At 42.9% G+C, this 20354-nt stretch overlaps 1 protein-coding gene across 4 annotated transcripts in view; it reads right to left on the bottom strand.

Moving 5' to 3' along the window:
• LHFPL3 (LHFPL tetraspan subfamily member 3) overlaps positions 1–20354 on the bottom strand; it is a 248549-nt gene that overhangs the window by 120694 nt on the left and 107501 nt on the right. The gene's annotated exons all lie outside the window — the stretch shown is intronic.

Below are 20354 nucleotides of genomic sequence, written 5' to 3'. Positions count from 1 at the left end.
CTCAAGATCATTCAGTTCCAACCCCCCCCGCCATGGGAGGGACACCTCACACTAAACCATATCACCCAAAGCTCTGTCCAAGCTGGCCAGGGATGGAGCATTCACAACTTCCTTGGGCAGCCCATTCCAGTGCCTCACCACCCTTACAGTAAAGAACTTCTTCCTTTACTTCCTTTACAAATTATTGTTATAATTCTGTGTTCTACAAATTTGCTAACTTCAAATGATCACCCTTGGGGCTTTCTCTAAGTGAACCACACAGCATTTTCAGACTGTAGGAACCAACTTGTCTCTGGACCACCCAAAAGACTTGTAAGATGGGAATTCAAATGAAAAGAAGAACTACTGCAAGAAAACAGATGGTGAAGACTGAAAGCTGTTTCATTGCTTTGACAGAAACACCTTGTGGATGACCTGAACATGTGTTCTGGACCACAGTATTGTCTTTTGCATGGGTGAGTTATATTGGAAATGAGCTCTTACAGAAACTTTTAATCCACCTTTTATTTTAAATGAAACATGATCACCAATTTTCATCTAAATAGACTTGAGACATAGGTACCCTAAGGAAACGGCCACGCTCGCTGAAAAGGACTTTGCATGAAGTGTACCACTCTTTAATATTTATGAGACTGTTTCCAGGTTTGCTAAAGTGCAAGTGTACATCACTTCTTGCTCGAGTCACAATATTTAGAATTACTTAAAAAGAATTTATTTGCACTAACTCTAATCTGAGCAAACTATTCTAAAACAATGAAGTCAGTGCAAACCACCCCAGCTTCTCCCGCTCAAACAGCTGGCTCATCCGTACTCCCAGCCCTGCAGCACAGTACCGCTCCAGATCAGAACATTAAAGCTATCTATTGAAGGTAGCTCTGTTTGAACTTAGGAAATCTCTCAGAGTCTTGCTGTTCAATTCTCAATTCTACTGTTTGTTTGCAAATGTAATGATTATTATTTCCTATTAAAAATAATAGGAAAATAGTTGGCAGACCTTGAAAAATTATGCATTTTTATGGGTCAAACCTGCCTGTGAACAATTTATGAGCAGAGTTTTACTGGAGTGGTGCAACAAAAACACTAGTATAGGTACAGTTCCCATAAAAATCACCCTTTTCGCACTATATTTTTCTATAACGCCTTCTCTTTTTCTCCCTCTCCCACACATCATTTTTGTGCTGGCAGTTAGCCAAAGCCATGCAAGAATGGATTGCACTGTTGTGGCATTTAAATTATATCAATACTGAAATGAAGAGTAGAGTCCTTTTCTATTTTATCTCTAAATTGAATGCTTTCACAGAGAGGCACTGTTATCTGCATTACAATTTGAGAGCTACATTAGTAAATTTTGAATGCTCTGAATTAGAGTATTCAACTTCTGAGGTAGATGGTTGAGCTCACCACAAAAAATGTATTAAGCTGGAGATACGGCTTCATTTGGAACGAACATGAATTTTGAAGAATATCTGTGATTCTGAAAACAAGCCTAAATTTCTGGGGTACCTGCATCTAGGTGAATGTTACCCCCTTACCTTTTAAAGTAAATCTTTTTAGATTTTCCTGTCTACAAACCATGCCTGCAAAACTATCCTTGAGGTATCATTTCCCTGTCAGATGGGGAAATTATGTAAATTCCTACTTTTACACAATCAGTGGAGCAGTCTGAAAACGCTGCTTGGGAACGGCAAAGGATCCCATCTCTTTTAGAGCACGCTGTAAGAGCACCAGTAATGTTGCAAGTATATTGATGGGGTATGCAGTAGCTAAATAGTTATATGGGTCTGGAGAAATGAGTTAAATCTTCTAAGAGGTATCTTAGAGGCTTTATCCTTAGGACTTCAGTGACATGGCAACCTCTCAGCACCCCACAGTCACCCATGGACCTTTAGCCTTTAACCAAACTGTAGGTTCTCAGGTTTCCAAACTTCTGCACCTCTGGCTATGCCTGGAAGCGCTGAGAGTGGAAGCTGTCAGATTTGCTCCAACAGCTCCATGTCCTTTTTGTGTTGAGGACACCAGAACTGCACACAATACTCCAAGTGAGGTCTCATGAGAGCAGAGTAGAGGGGGGCAAGATCACCTCCTTCGACCTGCTGGTCACGCTCCTTTTGATGCAGCCCAGGATACGGTTGGCTTTCTGGGCTGTGAGCGCACACTGAAGCCGGCTCATGTTCATTTTCTCATCGACCAGCATTCCCAAGTCCTTCGCCGCAGGGCTGCTCTGAATCTCTTCTCTGCCCAACCTGTAGCTGTGACTGGGATTGCTCCGACCCAGGTGTAGGACCTTGTACTTCTCTTTGTTGAATTTCATGAGGTTCAATGGAAAGTCTATTTAACTCACTTAGGCTCAAATGGTTATTGCTATGACCCAACTGCTAGTGTGAAAGGAAATTATTCCCAAAATTAATAAAATAAGGTCAGAAATAGTTATACCAAAAAAAGTCCTTTGTCACTAAAACTTCATTTGGGAAACTGATTTAAGTTGTCTTATGGATATAAATGTGCCTCCAGTACCAGGATTATGTGATACAGCTGACCCAGAAACCCCTCTGTTCATAGCAAAGAAGCTTGAAAAAGACTGAAGGTCTCTGGGGAGTAAAACCGAGCAAGGCTATGTTTGCAACCTCATAGCAAGGCAGATTTGAGAAGAACCCCAGTGGGATCTGGCCATGGCCAGAGATGGATCAAAAGCACAAGGAGCCTGCTTTCACGTGTCCAAAGGAAGGTCAGGTCTCGGGTCCCAACTATGTTGGGGCTGGGGAAAGCTGTGACCTGGTGCTCAGCTGGGAACCACCACCTCTGCGCCCTGAACAGCAAGGGACTCTTGGTATTTTTAGTCTTCTTCTTCAGTTATCAAGCGCCTTTCCCCTGGAAGGGTTCATGTCTGCTTTTCAGTTTAATGAAGAACCTTTTTTATTGAATTCTGTCTGTTGGTGATGCCCATTAGGGAACCTGTGAGAGGTTTCAAGTGAAGGCTTGATCTATTTGATCCCAACTTTTTGGGGATGAGGAGCAGGTTATATACTTTGATCTGAAGGAGACCTTATGGTGTGACGTTCATATGCTGCCTGATCTTCCTGTAATCAGAAACCTTGCCTGCAATTTTTGTACAATATCAAATATGTATTTTTTCCCCAAACAGATCTATGGAGCCATGTCCTAGCAGAAAGATACAGTCCCTGATAGGGCAGTTTCTCAAAGACCGCTAGCCTCAACTCTCCTCCACCTGTTTCAGCCAGCAGCCAAAAAGCAGTGTTTTCAGTTGCTTATACCGGAGTCATATGGGAGTCAGAACAACAGGCTGCTTGTCTAATAAACTTGCACACTTATTTTCTGTACATTGACAGTATACAAAAAGTGCAGCTTTCTGTAACTCATCTCTAATACAACTGAGCATGTGATACCACGCACAAAATACCTGCCAGAAACCCTTGTGTTTCTCTCTTGTTGGCAGATGCTCCAGTGGCACCCAATAGCATTGCCTGTGTAAGCACGTGGAGGATGTGACACGTTTATTTTCCTTGTTTATTTTACTTGATTCATTGCCGTTATGGGGCTGGCACTGCTACGGCTCCAGCCCACAGCAGAGAGCTGAAGTGACATCTATCTGCTTGTGCAGCAGATCAGAATTATCCAAGGAGAAGCACTGACTCTGAATGGTTACCTGCAGGATGCTGCACTTGGGCACCTGTATAGCTGGTGGGAAAACCTTTATCCAGCTACTGGACTGGAGGCAGACACTAAGCCTGCAGTACAGGTTTGTTATCCTGTGCTCCCCTTGCAGTGCCTGGCAGGAGAAACAGGCACCCTGGAGAATCACTCTGAAACCCTCTGTTCACAAGTAACGTGGCCAGAGGCTTCTAGGGCAGCTGCAGGTCCTTAAGATGGAATTTCACAGCACCTCATGGTGCATCTTAAAGGACATATTTCATTATTTGATCCTCATGCCTCTGAGGGGGACAATGGGACAACCCCCCTGTTTATTTTAATCATGTGGCCCTGAAGTACCTATAAAAGGCTTTGGGCTTTGCTCCTCACTGAATTCCCATGTTCTGGTATGCTGCAGTGGGTCATTCCCCACATGCTTTGTGAAGCTCAGCCTGGAAACCAGCTCTTATTTTACCCTTTAACTTCCCTGCTAAATTTGTCCTCATGCTCCTGCTTTCAAAGGGGCAGTATTTGTTGCTTCAGAAATATTTCAAGTAACTCACATCTCTCAAACTTCAAAGCAGCTTTGTCTCCCCTCACTTACATTAGCTATGCCTGAAAAGCTCAAGAAAGTGTGATTCAAGAAACCATTTCCTCCCAGCTACTTTCTCCTGCACCAGATCTGCACCAGCCAGCTGCAGCTGTATGTCTCTTCACTGAAGGTACCAGATCACAGTGTGAAATAGACATGGTCTGAGCTTTCCCAGCCACTCTCCCTGGTAGTGGTGATGTTCCCAGAGCCCCTGATGAGTGAAGAGTGGCAGATGACAGAATCACATAATTTTCCACCTGATGCACAAGTCCAAGGCACGGTTGCACTTGACATCCATCATGCTGGATGGACACAGGAGAGGAGCAGTTTCAGGAAGGATAAGCTGGGTAAAGGGGGAGCACAAAATACTCTTATGAGGTCTCCAGAAGGGCAATTCATATATGGGAGTGAAGCAAGAGCCATCCTTCTGGATGCATCTTCCATCCTGGCTCCATCAGGGAAGCAAAATCATCTCCTACAACAAGCACAGTGCTTGGATATAGGCAAACAGAAGACAGAAGCATCTTTGTTCTAGTACTGTTAACGCAAGGAGTGATTCATTTTCAATAGCATACGTAGGCATTAGACTAGTGTGGGCCTAAGAATTGGTTATGAATCTCTAACTGAAATTTCCAGAATACCAGCATTTTTAGAAGTTCCAGCAGCTACATGCCAGTAACAAAGACCTGAAATTATACTTAAAAGTCTGAAAATGGACAGGTACAACAGAGCATGGAAATGTAGCCATGAGGGTGTGCAACTAATAAGGAGGTACCATGGTCCAGAGAGGTATAGTATCAGCAGAATGTGAAGGGAGGTGTGAAAGATCCAGGTGAGCACACTGTACATAACAAAAGCCAATCTATCTCCAGGAACATTTTTTCCTATTTCTTGGGATCCATCTCACCGAAAATCATAATTGCTGTTACAACTGGTTTGCCTCAAACCTGTTTGCTTCCTCCTCCTAACAGCCTTGTTGAAGCCAACAAATTTTTTTGGATCACTGCAGAGTGCACAAGTTCCTTTGAAATTGATAAATTATATGGCATAGTATTCTGCTTTCTAAACAGTACTAATGAAATGCTTTCAACTCCACAAAATACTTGTAACCTCCAATTGAATGGATTCTGTTGAATGCGAATGTTGATTATTGCTTGAGAAATTAATGTATGTAAAATTAAGCAGTAAGTCTCTACCTCAGTCATTTCCCTGCCACAGGTCTGATGCTCTCATTTGCTCAAGCCACATGTGCCTGCTGTGCATGCGTTTACTCATATCAAACTGAACTTCACCCCTGCAGCTGTGTGCTGGGGTTCATCTGCTCTACTGTAGGCATACCCAAGGTAGCTTTACTGGCTGACATGAATATTCAATTCAAATTTGAGCAAAATTTGCTCAGAATAATCAAGCCTGCACTATTCTTTGCGCTCCTGCAGCTAACCTGCCATCAATATCCATGGGAGGTCGGAGCAAGATCAGGTGTGTCTCAATGTGCCCCATTTACAACTGGGACAATGGCATCAATGTACCTGAAGAAAAAGGATGTTGTAAAAGAGCCTCAGAACTATCAGGAAAGAAATGCATTGCTCAAGTCTGGCAATTTGGGAAATAACTGGTATTGTTCATTTATGTCTCTTCTTAAAACAGGAATATATCACATTGCAGCCTTACGAAAACATCCATAGTTACATATAGTACACAAGAGTTTTCTTACAAAAAGGTCTGTTTTCTTCATGGGCTATTTTGATTTCACAAGAAATCTCTTTTTGTAGAGAATCTGAAAGACAGCACTTTTTTCCAGTGTAGCTGACACTTATTTTACAGTTCAGGGCTGAGAAAGCAAGAAGAGAGTAAAATGTATTCATATTGAAGTATCAGAAGGTATCCCTCTTTGATCTTATTTTGGCTAGGATCAAGAATTCCCAACAAGTTAATGACAGCAATGGCATTTATAAAGCTGGAGTACTAGAGAGACTTCTGCCTCCAGCACTTCTTCCTGCTGCTATAAAATTTATAAGCTCTATATGCTACCTGGACCAGAAGGTCTCTGCTTTTGCAGCATTTACAAGCTTTGCAGGAGTGCCAGCCAGGGAGTGAAGACCTCTGAAATCTTCCAGAAACTACTGAAATTCCATAAACATAGACCAAGAAATTTGCAATTTTTACAACCTTCTTTGCATAGGAAACAGATTTCCATCAGTCGGGATGTACAGGGGACTTCCTATGGGAGTACCTAACTGAAATTAGCCCAACAATAGCACTAAAATAGTAAAAGGCTCCACTTTGAGCTAAGGTAGCAAGCCATAGTTATTAGGTAGCTAGCTTTGAGACAAGATTTCTGTTGCCTTTCCTCCAGCTATTAGCAGCAACAAAAAAGATGAAGGTTTCCGATACTTTTTCTAAAGGTGGAAAACTCCGGCATGTGTTAGGGTTGTAAATGATGAACACTGATGTTGAGTAGCCTTGACATTCTTCTGCAGCTTCTTCAGTTAGGAGAAACATTTACAATGAAGTGGTTTAATTCTGATGTATATTCAGGTAGAGTCATTAAAACTGGCATGACAATAAACAAAATCCTTATAATCTTAACTGGAAATGATTTTTGCCTCTTTACAGCAAGACTGGTGAAGCGCAGTCATACAGAGAACCTTAAAAAGAAACACAATTTAGTTACAATCCTGCATACATCACATGATTCGGTGTCAGGGACAACACTGAAGTAATGGCAGACATCACTCTGAAACCCATTCTGACTGTGAAACCTGTGAAGTGATGGATGTCCAGGAGAGAGAAATAAATTAAAATCTAAACTGCTGCTTGGTTTACTGCAAGTTTACTGCTTGAAGAAAATCCAAAGCTTACACTGAGTGTTCTCTTAAACAATGTCTTAAAATCTCTAGATAAATTATTTAAATTGAACGGAATATTACATTGGGCCTCCCATGTGATCCAGAGCAAGAAAGACCTTGACTACATTAGGGGAGAGAAACCTTCAGATTAATAAAGTTGTACTTCCTCAATCAGGAGCTGTGGACTGCTGGGGCAGCTGGGCTAAGGCTAGGGAAGGAAACTCCACCATGCAGCACGGATGATTAATCTTAAGTCAAAGTTTATCAGCTGCAGTCTCATTTTCCCTGATACAGAGAAATGAAAGCAGGACTGAGAACAAGTCTAGCAGGTGAGCTGAGGTGCTAATTGTACAAGACGTCAGCAGATTCACAGGAGGAAGAGACACCTTCAAAGTCCTCAGCCTGGAAAAGGGTGATGGAGGTAGAAAACATTTAGAGATATAAAGGAAGAGCAATCTTGAGTGAAGTGCTGCCTCCTGCCACTCACCTCCTCTGTGCCAAAAAAAGAGTAGGTAGATGTAAAGTCTCCAAAGGGTCTGGCTGCATATCACTTAGAAAAGCCAGATGGGTCTCCACCAGCCACAGAGCATCATCATCTACGTCAGCAGCAGCAACCTCTGGGGGAGGAAGTGTGATTTGGCTCAGCTGGAGCTACACAGCTCTGCCCTGGGAGGCCTGGTAATATGTGCCATGGTTTTCCACATCTTGAGTGATCCTGAGCATCTTATATTTATATATTTCCATCTTCCAGCAGTCCTGGGAAATACTCCTTCTGGAGACCAGAAGGAGTCTGTTACTAACAGTCCTGGTTATTCTCACATCACTTTGGACTGCACTGAAAAGCATAAGGGCCCTCATCTTTCCTCTGATGCCAATAACTTCCCAATCCGTTGGCCAGTTTCAACCATCCTGGACAAAAAGAGCGAAGGTTGCAAAGAGAATCAAGACTCCATAGGAAGCTGCAAGCTTACACAGAGGAGACGGCATGGTTCAGATACTCATGAGCTTGCCCCCATCGCTTGTGAGTCTTGGCTGAAATGTGCAGGCAAATGATTGCCTGTACGTTGATCTTGAATTACAAGGAGATTGTACATATACACAGGGAAAACAGCAAATCTCATTATAATTCAGTCACAAAGCAAATCAAACCAGAGACATAAATCCGTAGGAAACTAGGCTTTGTTAGAACAGGTGCCTGCAAAATTGTTTGTTAGGAAATTAAGTTTTCAAGTCATTCTCCATGTGTGGTTAATGATCTCCATGTGAGTGTTTATTTTCTGCCTGAATCTACAGACCCAAACAGTAACTTAAAATGCACATGATAAAGTGGTAATGACAGCATTGCACATTTCTCCTGATGGTCTACTGAAGACTAAAGTAACCCAGCTGGCTTTTCTTCCCATACTGGCTCAAACAGGAGTTTCATCTATGAAGCATTAATACCAGTGAAACCGTTAGTAGCTCTGCACTGCACAGGGCACTTTAGCCTTGAGTTTAAGTTATCAACTCCCATGAGCGTGTTATTAAAGGTGTGCTCAGGAGTTTTGCTAAACTAGGCTATGATCTTGAAAGATAACCCAAAAAAGCTGCTAATCGTACAGCTTAAAAACAATACAGATTTACCCAGGTTATGGGGAGTTTTGACTGAATTAACAATTAAGGTTACTTTACAAGACCTTACTTTACAAAGAAATGTACAACCTGCATGACTCGCTTGGATTGCATTACTTGGGTTTGGATTTATCTGAAAGGACATTCCTTCCCTGTGACAGCATGTAACTAAACTACCATGGGGACAAATCCTAAAATACTAATGAAGACAAAATTCTACTGACCTCAGAAAGTCAACATTTTTAACTACTGCATACCAATATGCAATGATTTTGCTGTTGACCACTAGCTGAGTACTGATGCCTTCTGAAAGGCCAGGAATTAAAGGCTTCATGTCCACAAATAAACAGTTTGTGGAGAGAAAGGAAGAATTTCAGGGAAATTAGGAGGTTCACTGCCAAGTCAGAAGGAAAAAGCAAGAGGATCTGATTTTGAAGATCAAATGAAAGTGGGAAAGCTAAAATGTCCAATTATCCCTTTTTCAGACTGGGGAGATTTATTCCTTGTGTAGAGCCATTCAGCCCAGTAGGAGTAATCCCTGTATAAAGCTGCATTTCCCCCAGTTACGAGTATCATAATCACAACTATTAGTCATAGAAGAATTTATGTAAAAAGAACAGGTATTTTCTCTTTCCCACGAATTTTAAAAAGCTGCAAAATGTATTTTATCTGTCCATTAGTTCCAGGTTGTAGCCTAATCACATCAAATTACAGACACAGATTTTTCATGGCTGCATTGAAATAGAAGTCCACTGTGATAACTTGAAAACAAACCATGACCATGTAGGACGAGTGAGTACATAATGTACAGTTTCACCTATAAAGTAAATTTAAATTATTCATATACACGATTAAAGTTTCTTAGGTTCTTGCTAGCTCCTATTTTCTTCCTAAGCCAAAGAATTTAAAATCAGAGAATTTCTCTGTCATTAAATGGAAATTTTAAACAGCCTGAAACTAAAATGTTTCATCATTAGTTGATCAACAGCAGACAGTGAAATGAAAGGATTTGCTTTTGTGGCACAAGACTTGCCCTGGGTTCTAGTGCAAAGCTTTATGTCTTGGATAACTGTCTCTCTCAAGACCTGAAGGTCAGATGTTGTACAGTATTTCTGGGTATTTCAGACAACTATGCTTTGTTCACTTGGAAGCCTGAGAAGGTAGAATTGCTATTAATTAGAAGCTGAACATCTATGAATCTATAGGAAGAAGATTCATAAAGCTCATTAGTAGATGTCCTAAAATGTATTCATTATGCAGCTAATTTATTTTGAATGGAAGCCAAAAAATGTTTAAAACAGAAATGCAAGTTTTCATAAGATATTCTTATACATACGAATATATTTCCTAAATTATTTCTCTAACATAAACCTTCACTGTTTTCTTGACCAAAATAAAGATTCCATATCTGTCCATGAAAAAGAACTAAATTCATAACAAGGAGAATAAATTTCACTGAATAAATTTCACTTCATCTTCTGAAGTGCCCAAAACCAACCATTAACTTTTTTCTGAAAGAATAACTTGCCATTAATTATTTGCAAAGAGACACCACAGCTAAAAAAAGATGCAGCTGTAGAAACGATTTTTTGTGTGCTACTCCTGTTAGAGATTCCAGATGTGCCTTTTGCCAATAATGGACCTGAAAATTGACAGAAACACGTTAGCCACAACAGAAATACATCATTACCGAAAAGCCTGAGAAAAGGAGATATGACAAATTACATGGGCTAATTCTGGGCAGCCTGGAGTCCCAGTGGATCCTGTCAAAAATGAGGCGAGGGGATTGATAACACAGGCAGCAGAATGTCTCTCTCCAGAAATGAAGACTCGATCCAGCTCTCAACCTATTTTTGTAACGGAGAAGTGTCCTAGTGAGGACCGCTAGTGTAAAACACTAGCGGGAATAAGATCAAAATAAAGGGGCAATGTCCTTTTGCTAATTACTGCTCTTTGCAGCACATACAGACGTGTTGGTGTGGTTACTCCAGTAAAATGATGTTGTGGTGAATTGAGATCTGGGGCTTCAGCTGGCCCCTGGGCAGCAAAGATGGGCAATGGGAAAGTGGGCACTAGCTGCTGACAGGAACAGGGAATCCAGCTCACTTCCCACACAGGACAGGCTGATGCTCTTACCCTGCCAGAAGAAGTTCTGTGATCACAGATATGAAGGAGAAAAGCTCATTTCTTCCCTGGTACAGCAAAAAACCAGGCAAGCAAAGACAGAACAGCTTCCTCAGGATGATGCAGAAAGAGTAGGGCAGTTTTCTCTTTAATCCCTCACTTTACTACCTTTTTTTGGCATAAGGTGGCACGAATCCTTCCCTGGCAGTTAATGTTCTGAGGTCTCCTTTGTTGAAAAGGAACTACAGGAAGGAGCATGGGAAAAGACACACTAATATTCTCAAGCAGCCCAAGCAGAAATGCAAACTAATAAAAATGATGATGATGTTAATAATAATCTGATATGTGAAATAACTACAGCTGACACATGATCTATTGCTTAAAGTCTTTCATATGACAGAATGTCAGCCAGCAGAAATAGGAAATCAATACCTCATTTAACTGCAAAGAACAACTCAACCTCCTCCAGGCCAAAGAGAGAATGGGGTGTTTGAACGGAGCCGTATGAGTTTATTTGATCAATTTTTGTGAAAAAGAAAGGATTAGTTATACTAAATAATGTCTTTCCCTGAATTCAACAGGGTGGGGGTGGGGGGTGGGTGTCAGGTAGCTTATGAGCAATTAGTAAGTCTAGTCAAATAACAGCTGTATTCATGCAATTCATTGCATGGCTCTGGGATGTTAGGATTTTTAGATAAACCAATATATTTCAATAACTGCAGATTCCAATAAACATGGATTTAAGTACATAAGGCCTTCTATGATGGGGCTACAGAACTGATGGATGGGGTAGAGCAGTTGATGTCATCTACCTGGACTTGTGTAAAGCGTTCGACACTGTCCCACACGACATCCTTGTCTCTAAATTGGAGAGACATCAATTTGATGGATGGACCACTCGGTGGATGAAGAACTGGCTGGATGGCTGCACGCAAAGAGTTGTGGTCAATGGCTCAATGTCCAGCTGGAGACCAGTAACGAGTGGTGTCCCTCAGGGATCGGTGTTGGGACCGGTCTTGTTTAACATCTTTGTCGCTGACATGGACAGTGGGATTGAGTGCGCTCTCAGCAAGTTTGCCGATGACACCAAGCTGTGTGGTTTGGTTGGGAATTCCCCTGGAGGGAAGGAATGCCATCCAGAGGGACCTTGACACACTTGTGAGATGGGCTGATGCCAACCTCATGAAGTTTAACCATGAAAAGTGCAAGGTCCTACACCGGGGTCGGAGCAATCCCAGGCACAGCTACAGGTTGGGCAGAGAAGAGATTCAGAGCAGCCCTGCGGAGAAGGACTTGGGGTGTTGGTAGATGAGAAAATGAACATGAGCCGGCTTCAGTGTGTGCTCACAGACCAGAAACCAACCGTATCCTGGGCTGCATTAAAAGGAGCGTGACCAGCAGGTCGAAGGAGGTGATCCTGCCCCTCTGCTCTGCTCTTGTGAGACCTCACTTGGAGTATTGTGTGCAGTTCTGGTGTCCTCAGCATAAAAAGGACATGGAACTGTTGGAACAAGTCCAGAGAAGGGCCACGAGGATGATCAGGGGACTGGAGCACTTCCTGTATGAAGATAGGCTGAGGAAGTTTGGGCTGTTCAGCCTGGGGAAGAGAAGGCTGCATGGAGACCTCATAGCAGCCTTCCAGTATCTGAAGGGGGCCTACAGGGATGCTGGAGAGGGACTCTTCATTAGAGACTGTAGTGACAGGACAAGGGGTTAACGGGTTAAAACTGAAACAGGGGAAGTTTAGATTGGATATAAGGAGGAAATTCTTTCCTGTTAGGGTGGTGAGGCACTGGAATGGGTTGCCCAGGGAGGTTGTGAATGCTCCATCCCTGGCAGTGTTCAAGACCAGGTTGGACGAGGCCTTGAGTGATATGAATTAGTGTAAGGTGTCCCTGCCCATGCAGGGGGGTTGGAACTAGATGATCTTAAGGTCCTTTCCAACCCTAACTATTCTATGATCCTATGATTCTGTAAAAAAGGCAGGTGATGTTTTCAGGGTTTGAATATTATTTACATATTTGCTGCAAAATGCAGATTCCATCCCAAAAGTTAGATTCCTGCCTCTGGGAGTTGGCAAGCCACAGAAAACATGCCCATGAGGGGACCCTGGTGGAGGAATGCTCTCCACACCATACATAAGTACATTCCTCTGCAGAGGAGCGGATGGGTGCAACGATTGTTCCTGTTGGTCTCCTGGGTCACAAGAGTTCTGTAATCCATGCTATCAGACACACACAGAAGGGGGAGTTGTTTGTCCCATCAGGGTTTTCTTTTTTTTTTTTAAAGAAAGTACTTCAGTTCTAGGGTTTTTCCTCTAAAAAATGGTCTCCATTCCCAAAAATGAATCTTTGGTGAAAACAGAACAAGAAATAACTCACACATTTGTAATTTGCAGAGTAGTATAGCATAGGAACACATGATCAATGGATCTGGCAGACTATCACATGGCACTTTTATAACCTGGGTGCACACAAAAGATCTACAGCTTTGTGTGTCCAAAGCTGCTGAGATTCATGAAGGATCCAAAGGGATATAATTCTGTGGATTGTGGGTTGTGATCTGTGGGCAGCTTATAAGGAGTTATAGTCACCTTATTTCTCTTTCTAAGAGAATAAAGCGATAAAAATGGCATGAATACAACAAGGCAATTTGTAAAACTACATGGGAAAGCTCTTCACTGCAGCCGAAATATTGCATTTTCATGCATACAAACCACAAGTGATCTGCAGAGAAAACTGATTCTCTACAGTTTCACAGAAAAAAAGGGGTTATAAGTGTAGTCTCACAAGGGATGGTTTACTGTGAGCACTCTTTCTACCCAGTATCTCCTCTGCTTTTTTTCTGCTCCCCCACAGCCAGCTCCTTCTTGTTAATCCTGAAGGCAGAGACCCTTCAAAGGCATGCTGGTTACCTGTGGTACAGGGTGCACATGTGAAAATGAAGCACACAGGGACATGAGAAATGAACACCTCAACAGTACTGAGGTCTGGGGGCTCATCCCTCATGGGGAACTGTGCTTACCTTAATGAAACTCATTATTTTATCTTTGCCCTTACCACTTAATCTCACCATGGTGCAGCCATTGCTATTTCATTTGCCAGGAGGGTGGCACTTTGGTTTCCAGTCAATAAGAAGGGGTTCAGGGAGGAATTGAAGCATTTCCACCATATTCCTCGTTTTCTGTGTACACCTCCAATCTGAACACAAAGCTCTTCTCCCAAACAAAGGCAAATTCCAATTGTTTCTTTTCAAGAACTGGAATTAATGGGCTTTTTTTTATTTGCTCTGTTAAACCCTGGTTTTGCAAACATACCAAGGATTTGAGAATTTACATTCAGGTGAATTGCATTTAAGATATGATTTACTGCCAGTACAATAGTCCCCTGACAACACACTGCTGTAAGTGATGTTTCCCTGCAGCCGTGTTGACAATCTCAGTGAAGAGGCAAAGATCAAGAGAGCACAAATGCTAAACAACCTGTTAATCAAAAATACTGGAGCTAAAATTGACTGGCAGAGTGTTTTGGGGAAATCCACGCAGTCATTGCTAAATCCTGCCTGTTCTCTGCTTTAAAAAGGCGTCTGTCTCCAGAGCAATAAATTGATCACAAAAATAAATTAAAAACCAGACTACAGAGAATTAATTAATCCCTAATTTCAATATGCAGAGATGAGGATAAAAGCTCAGTATTATGCAAACAGACATTTCTATTCTGCTCATTTTTGTAGCATGCCCAACAAAAAGCTAAATTATTCTTGATTTAAGCAAAAATATATAAATTTGAGCTCACACTCCTGACTTGATTTTAAAGTTTTCCTATTGATATAACCATTTTCTGCAGTACCAAGTATCACATCCAGAGTATTGTACATTCTCAGTAGGTACAGCTAACTAGTTAAACCCGACCCCACACCCTTAGGAAATGCAATAGCCCAACCATGTAATAGGCTCACTAGTTACAAGGAAAACACCAAGTCTTTTGGGACCTTGAAAAGGCTCCAATATCTAACCTGCTGCTTTTTTTTTTTTTTTAGTAAGCAATTAACTAGAAACAACGGTGACTTCAGAGTCCGTGTTCCCTGATTTTAGGCAAGGGCATGGGTCAGGGAGCTCTGGCACAACCATGGTGGAGTGCCATGACCTCCTCCTCTAGGGACAGAGGAAGCTTTGGAGCATCATCACCTCTAAAATCACAGCTTCTCTTGGGATTTGCAGTCCAGAAGCTGCAAGATTGCAAAGAGCAACATTTTTTTTTTAGCCTAACACAGCAAGACTACTGCTTCTGAAAAAAAAAAAACCAAACTGGAATTTTCATGTACAGATACAGAGATTGGGGAATGCACATGGTGAGAAGCACTGTATGAAGTAACATACATTACCTCATTTTGTCCTCAGTGTAAGGACATGAAGCTGTTTGAGCAAGTCCAGAGGAGGCCACAAGGATGATCAGGGGTCTGGAGCACCTCCCGTATGAAGACAGGCTGAGAAAGTTGGGGCTGTTCAGCCTGGAGAAGAGAAGGCTGCATGGAGACCTCATAGGAGCCTTCCAGTATCTGAAGGGGGGCTATAGGGATGCTTGGGAAGGACTCTTCATTAGGGACTGTAGTGACAGGACAAGGCGTAACGAGTTCAAACTTAAACAGGGGAAATTTAGATTGGATATAAGGAGGAAGTTCTTTACTGTAAGGGTGGTGAGGCACTGGAATGAGTTGCCCAGGGAAGTTGTGAATGCTCCATCCCTGGCAGTGTTCAAGACCAGGCTGGACAGAGCCTTGGGTGGCACGGTTTAGCGTAAGGTGTCCCTGCCCACGGCAGAGGGGTTGGAACTTGATGATCTTAAGGTCCTTTCCAACCCTAACGATTCTATGATTCTAGAGACAAAGCACATGAGGCTTTTTGTTTTACCTGTGCAGCTTAGGCAAACCAGTGCTGAAGTGAAGGGGTACCAGCCAGTGTAGCTAAGGTTGGGGCATCGCAAGTACAGAGCTGCTGTAGTTGCCCTAAGAGTGGCCCTAGACCTGCATGAAGGATGAAAGAGGTGATGCTTATTTGGAATAAGAATGAAATTTCTTAACACAAGCTATTTCTGAAACCTGAAATATGCAAGCTGCCTAATGAGGCTTGGAGCAGGTGCTAGCTGTGACATGGAATGGCAACACAAAGGTATAAATACAAAGGACTTCCCTACTACAAACTCACCCTGCATTCATGTCAAGAAAGGCACAACTCAAGGACATTATCACACAAAAAGTCATACTTTGCACACTTCCAAAGTACTGTCTATTTAAGGATTTTCTACAATAGGTTACAGCTTTATTCTATTTAAACTCCCCACGTGAGGGAGATACTTTCCTCCTTTTACAGCTGCAGAACCTGAGACATTCAGATGTTCAACCCTGCACTGCATTTCATTACAGGCTGTCCAATCTGCATCCCAAAAAATCTGCCTGCAGCTCTGTTGGGCTCCTTGGGAATAGCACCTGAAAGCCCACCACAATCACATACTGCCCCAAAGACATCCCTGGTTCCACAAGGGCAGCAGTGGAAGATCCAGCACCTCATTGGACCAATGCAAAAATATTTGTGCCCCTGTCCACCATCAAGCATTCCCCATCCCCAGGTCTCCAAGCTGGCCTGGCAGGTGTGGCTGGGGGAGTCCAGCTACACCTTCAGCACAGAAGCATAGTCTTCCTCCCCATGCACAAACTTGGACATGAAGTGAAATACAGCACTGCCCAGTGAGCAGCTCTCTTACACTTTTTGTGACTTTCTAGGATTGTTCTTGAAACCACAGGGTTTAAATATTTCATGCTGTAATGCAGCACACCAACTGACACCTCAGGAGGAATTTTTGAACTGGTATAAATTAATTATCGCTCAGACGCACAGATCATTTCTTCAGCAGGCTTGGACAATTCATGCATTAACTGCCAGGTAAAAATGACTTTATTTTTCCTATCAAAAGCTATTTTTCAGTTAATATTGTGTATGAATAAGTGGGTTTTAGTATTATTTTCCATAGATCAAGTATTTTATTTAAGATTCCTTGAGGCTTAAATCTCAAACACTAACACTAGATATGAATACTTTAGTTCTGGCTTTCAATTCAGGTGGCATGAGAAACTGAGGAGCATGGGAAAGCTGAAGTTTTCTATTAAGGTTAATTTTTTTAATAAAAAAAGGGACAAGGAAGGAGGGATGGAGGTACTGCCCTCTGCATGAAGAAATTGATAGATTATGAAGAGATTTCTCTGGAGAATAGCCATGAGCAGGTTGAAAGCTTATGGGTAAGAATTAGGGACTGAGGCAACAAAGAAAGCCTTGTGGTTGGTGTTTACTATGGGCTAGGAAATGGAAAGGGCAAGGAAATGCACAGGCAGTGCAAGCAGGGACACTGTCCAGTTGTGCAGAGAGGGGGTCAGGAAGGCCAAGGCACAGCTGGAGCTGAACTTGGCAAGGGATGCAAAGATAATAAGAAGGGCTTCTATGGGTATGTCAGCCAGAAAAGGAAGGTCAAAGAAAGCATAACACCATGATGAACACGACTGGCAAATGGTAACAAATGAGGACAAGGCTAAGATACCCAACAACTGTATCAATACAGGCTGAGGGATGAAGAGGCTGAGAGAAGCCCTGTGGAGAAGGACTTTTGGGTACTGGTGAATGAAAATCTGGACATAAACTGTCCATGTGCACTCACAGCCCAGCAAGTCTGGGCTGCACCAAAAAGACTGTGGGCAGCAGGACAAGGGAGGTGATTCTCTCTCTGCTCTTGTGAGACCCCACTTTCAGTACTGCATCCAGATCTGTGGCCCCCAACATAAGAAGGACATAGACCTGCTCAAGCGAGTCCAGAGGAGGGCCATGAAGATGATTAGTGGGGTTTGAACACTTCTCCTGTGAGGAAAGGCTGAGATAATCGGGGTTGTTCAGCCTGAAGAAGAGAAGACCCTGGAGAGACATTATTGCAGCCTTTCAATACTTAAAAGAGATGGACAGACTTTTTAGTAGGGCCTGTAGTGATAGGATAAGGTCTTATATTGAAAGAGGGTAGACTCAGACTAGATATAAAGAAGAAGTTCTTTTATGACACTGGTACAGGTTGCCCAGAGAGGTAGTAGATCTCCCATCCCTGGAAACATTCAGTGTCAGGCTGGACGGGGCTCTGAGCAGCCTCATCTTGCGGAAGGTGTCCCTACTCATTGCCAGAGGGTTGGGCTAGATGACCTTTAAAGGTCCCTTCCAACCCAAATGATTCTATGATTCTACGATTGATGCCAGAATGTACATGTTTGACATGCCATGAAAACCAACTTCCTGGGTTCCGCAAAAAGAAAGGCAGCAGAAGCAGCGGCCCATGTACTGCAGTTGGTACTAGGGAAGAGCAGGGTTGGGATCAAACACCCGCCGAAAATGAAAACTAGGAAGGTATAAAGCTTACGGGTTTTGCTGACATGCACTGGTGAGTGTTAAAAGAACTTGCACCGTGTTATACAAAGTGTACACACTGTCACAGCCATGCACAAGTCAGAAATGAAACTGAGAAAGTAATAAACCCAAGTGTACCTGCTCCATGTCTGGATGGACAAACTTCCCTCTGGGCCCTACCAGCACACCTGAACTTTAATAACCCTGTAATGTTCTGCTGAGCACAGGCTTCCAGCTGTGGTGCTGACTTTCTACCATGCTAGAGTTTATACCCATTAAACTCTGTTAAGGCTGGAGTTGGAAGGGTTTTCTCAGGACAGATGTTAACTGTGCTTTTCCAGTCCCAGCTCCAGGGGAGAATTAGCCGGGTAGCCCCAGGGACTTGCAAGCCCTAGGGGGTAGTGCCTGCACAGACCTACCTGGACTGCCAGGACCGGTATTTGCCACCCTGTAACACACCTGGGATACACAGCGACTCTCTCCCTTACTTTTAAAACAACTGCCTAACTATGCTGAATACGCTCTAATCACAGGAGCTTCAACAGTATTTGCACACTTTTTCCTTTTCCAAATGTCAAGACCACTAAGGATTAACTGTAACATTTTATAATTACATCATTTCTGCTTCTCAGCAGTTCATAAAAAAGCCCGCTTACACCACAGGAATCTGACTTTTTTTCTCTTTTGCCAGACTGTGAGCTCAAGCACAGCCACACCAATTATCCCCAATCCTCAAATGGCAAACATGCACACAAAAATATTTGCAGCAAAGCAAGGGAAGTGCCAGATTTCTTTATAATGCAACAGAAAAACAGGGGTTGCAGTATTTTTAAGTGCTTTGATTAAAAGTTATAACTCTCCATGGGACAATATGTCAGGTATTATTGCAAGGTCAGCTCCACCGAAGGAAGCTGAATCACATTCAACCTCTGATTTTGCAGCAATGTATGTCCTTATGCCACTACCTGGGACTACTGCGGCACAAAGCCAGAGTATCATGTGCTCAATTTGTCCTTTGGTTGTTTCATAAAGCTGCAAGAACAGCCTCAGGGAAGGCACAGCCACACCATGAGATTCATGGAAGAGCTGAAAGAAGCTGCTGAGCTTTCTCTTCGTAATATGCTTGGAGGACAACAGCATAAGAATAAGAAAAGTGGTTCCCTAGGGAAGAACATGGACAATAAGGCAGCCTCCAGCAATGAACCTGAGTTGCAATGACAGCACAACATCACAAGCTGATTTGGGTTCATGATTCACTGGAAAGCTACCAACCAGAAAAGTACACAGGGATGTTGGTCATCAACTGGCTGAACATGAGCCAGCTTGTGCCCAGGGGGCCAAGAAGGCCAAGAACATCCTGGACTGCATCAGCAATAGTGTGGCCAGCAGGTCTAGGGGATGGATTGCCCCCCTGTACTAGGTGAGTACTGCCCCTTGAATACTGTGTTCAATTTTGGGCCCCTCACTACAAGACAGACATTGAGGGGCTGGAGTTTGTCCAAAGAAGGGCAATGAAGCTGGTGCAGGGTCTACAGCACGAGTCTTATGAACAGCAGCTGTTTATAAGAGACCAGGAGATCAGAAAGGGACCAGGAAGCTGATGGGGGACCTTATCACTCTCTCCAACTACCTTAAAGGAAGCTGTAGCAAGGTGGGTGTTGGTCTCTTCTCCCAAGTATTAAGTAATAGGACAAGAGGAAACAGCCTCAAGAATGGATATTAGGAAAAACTGCTTCACCATAAGGGTTGTCAAGCATCAGATGGAGCTGCCCAGGCAAGTGACTGAGCCACCACCCCTGGAGGTATTTAAAGGATCTGTAGATGTGGTGCTTACAGACATGGTTTAGTCGTGGGCCCGGCAGTTCTGGGTTAGCAGTTGGACTCAATAACCTTAAAGGTCTTTTCCAACGTAAATGATTCTATGATTCTATTGTATGCTCTTCATTGTGATGAAAGATCCATTCAAGATCAACTTGGGTGTCTGGAAATCCCCAATGTCTATGCAAGTGTCTGGCTGCTGCAAGCTGAGCACTGCTGGTCTGAAGACTGTAGTATATAGTTAAGCAGAAACACCATTTGTACCCTTATAGTCCAATTG

Source organism: Pezoporus wallicus, unplaced genomic scaffold, assembly GCF_028554395.1.
Source record: "Pezoporus wallicus isolate ANWC-B61680 ecotype Strahan unplaced genomic scaffold, APGP_CSIRO_Pwel_v1 contig_5542, whole genome shotgun sequence".
In the NCBI taxonomy this organism is placed as follows: domain Eukaryota; kingdom Metazoa; phylum Chordata; class Aves; order Psittaciformes; family Psittacidae; genus Pezoporus; species Pezoporus wallicus.
Note: the sequence above shows the minus strand (reverse complement) of the source record. Positions and strands in the feature narration are given on the sequence as shown.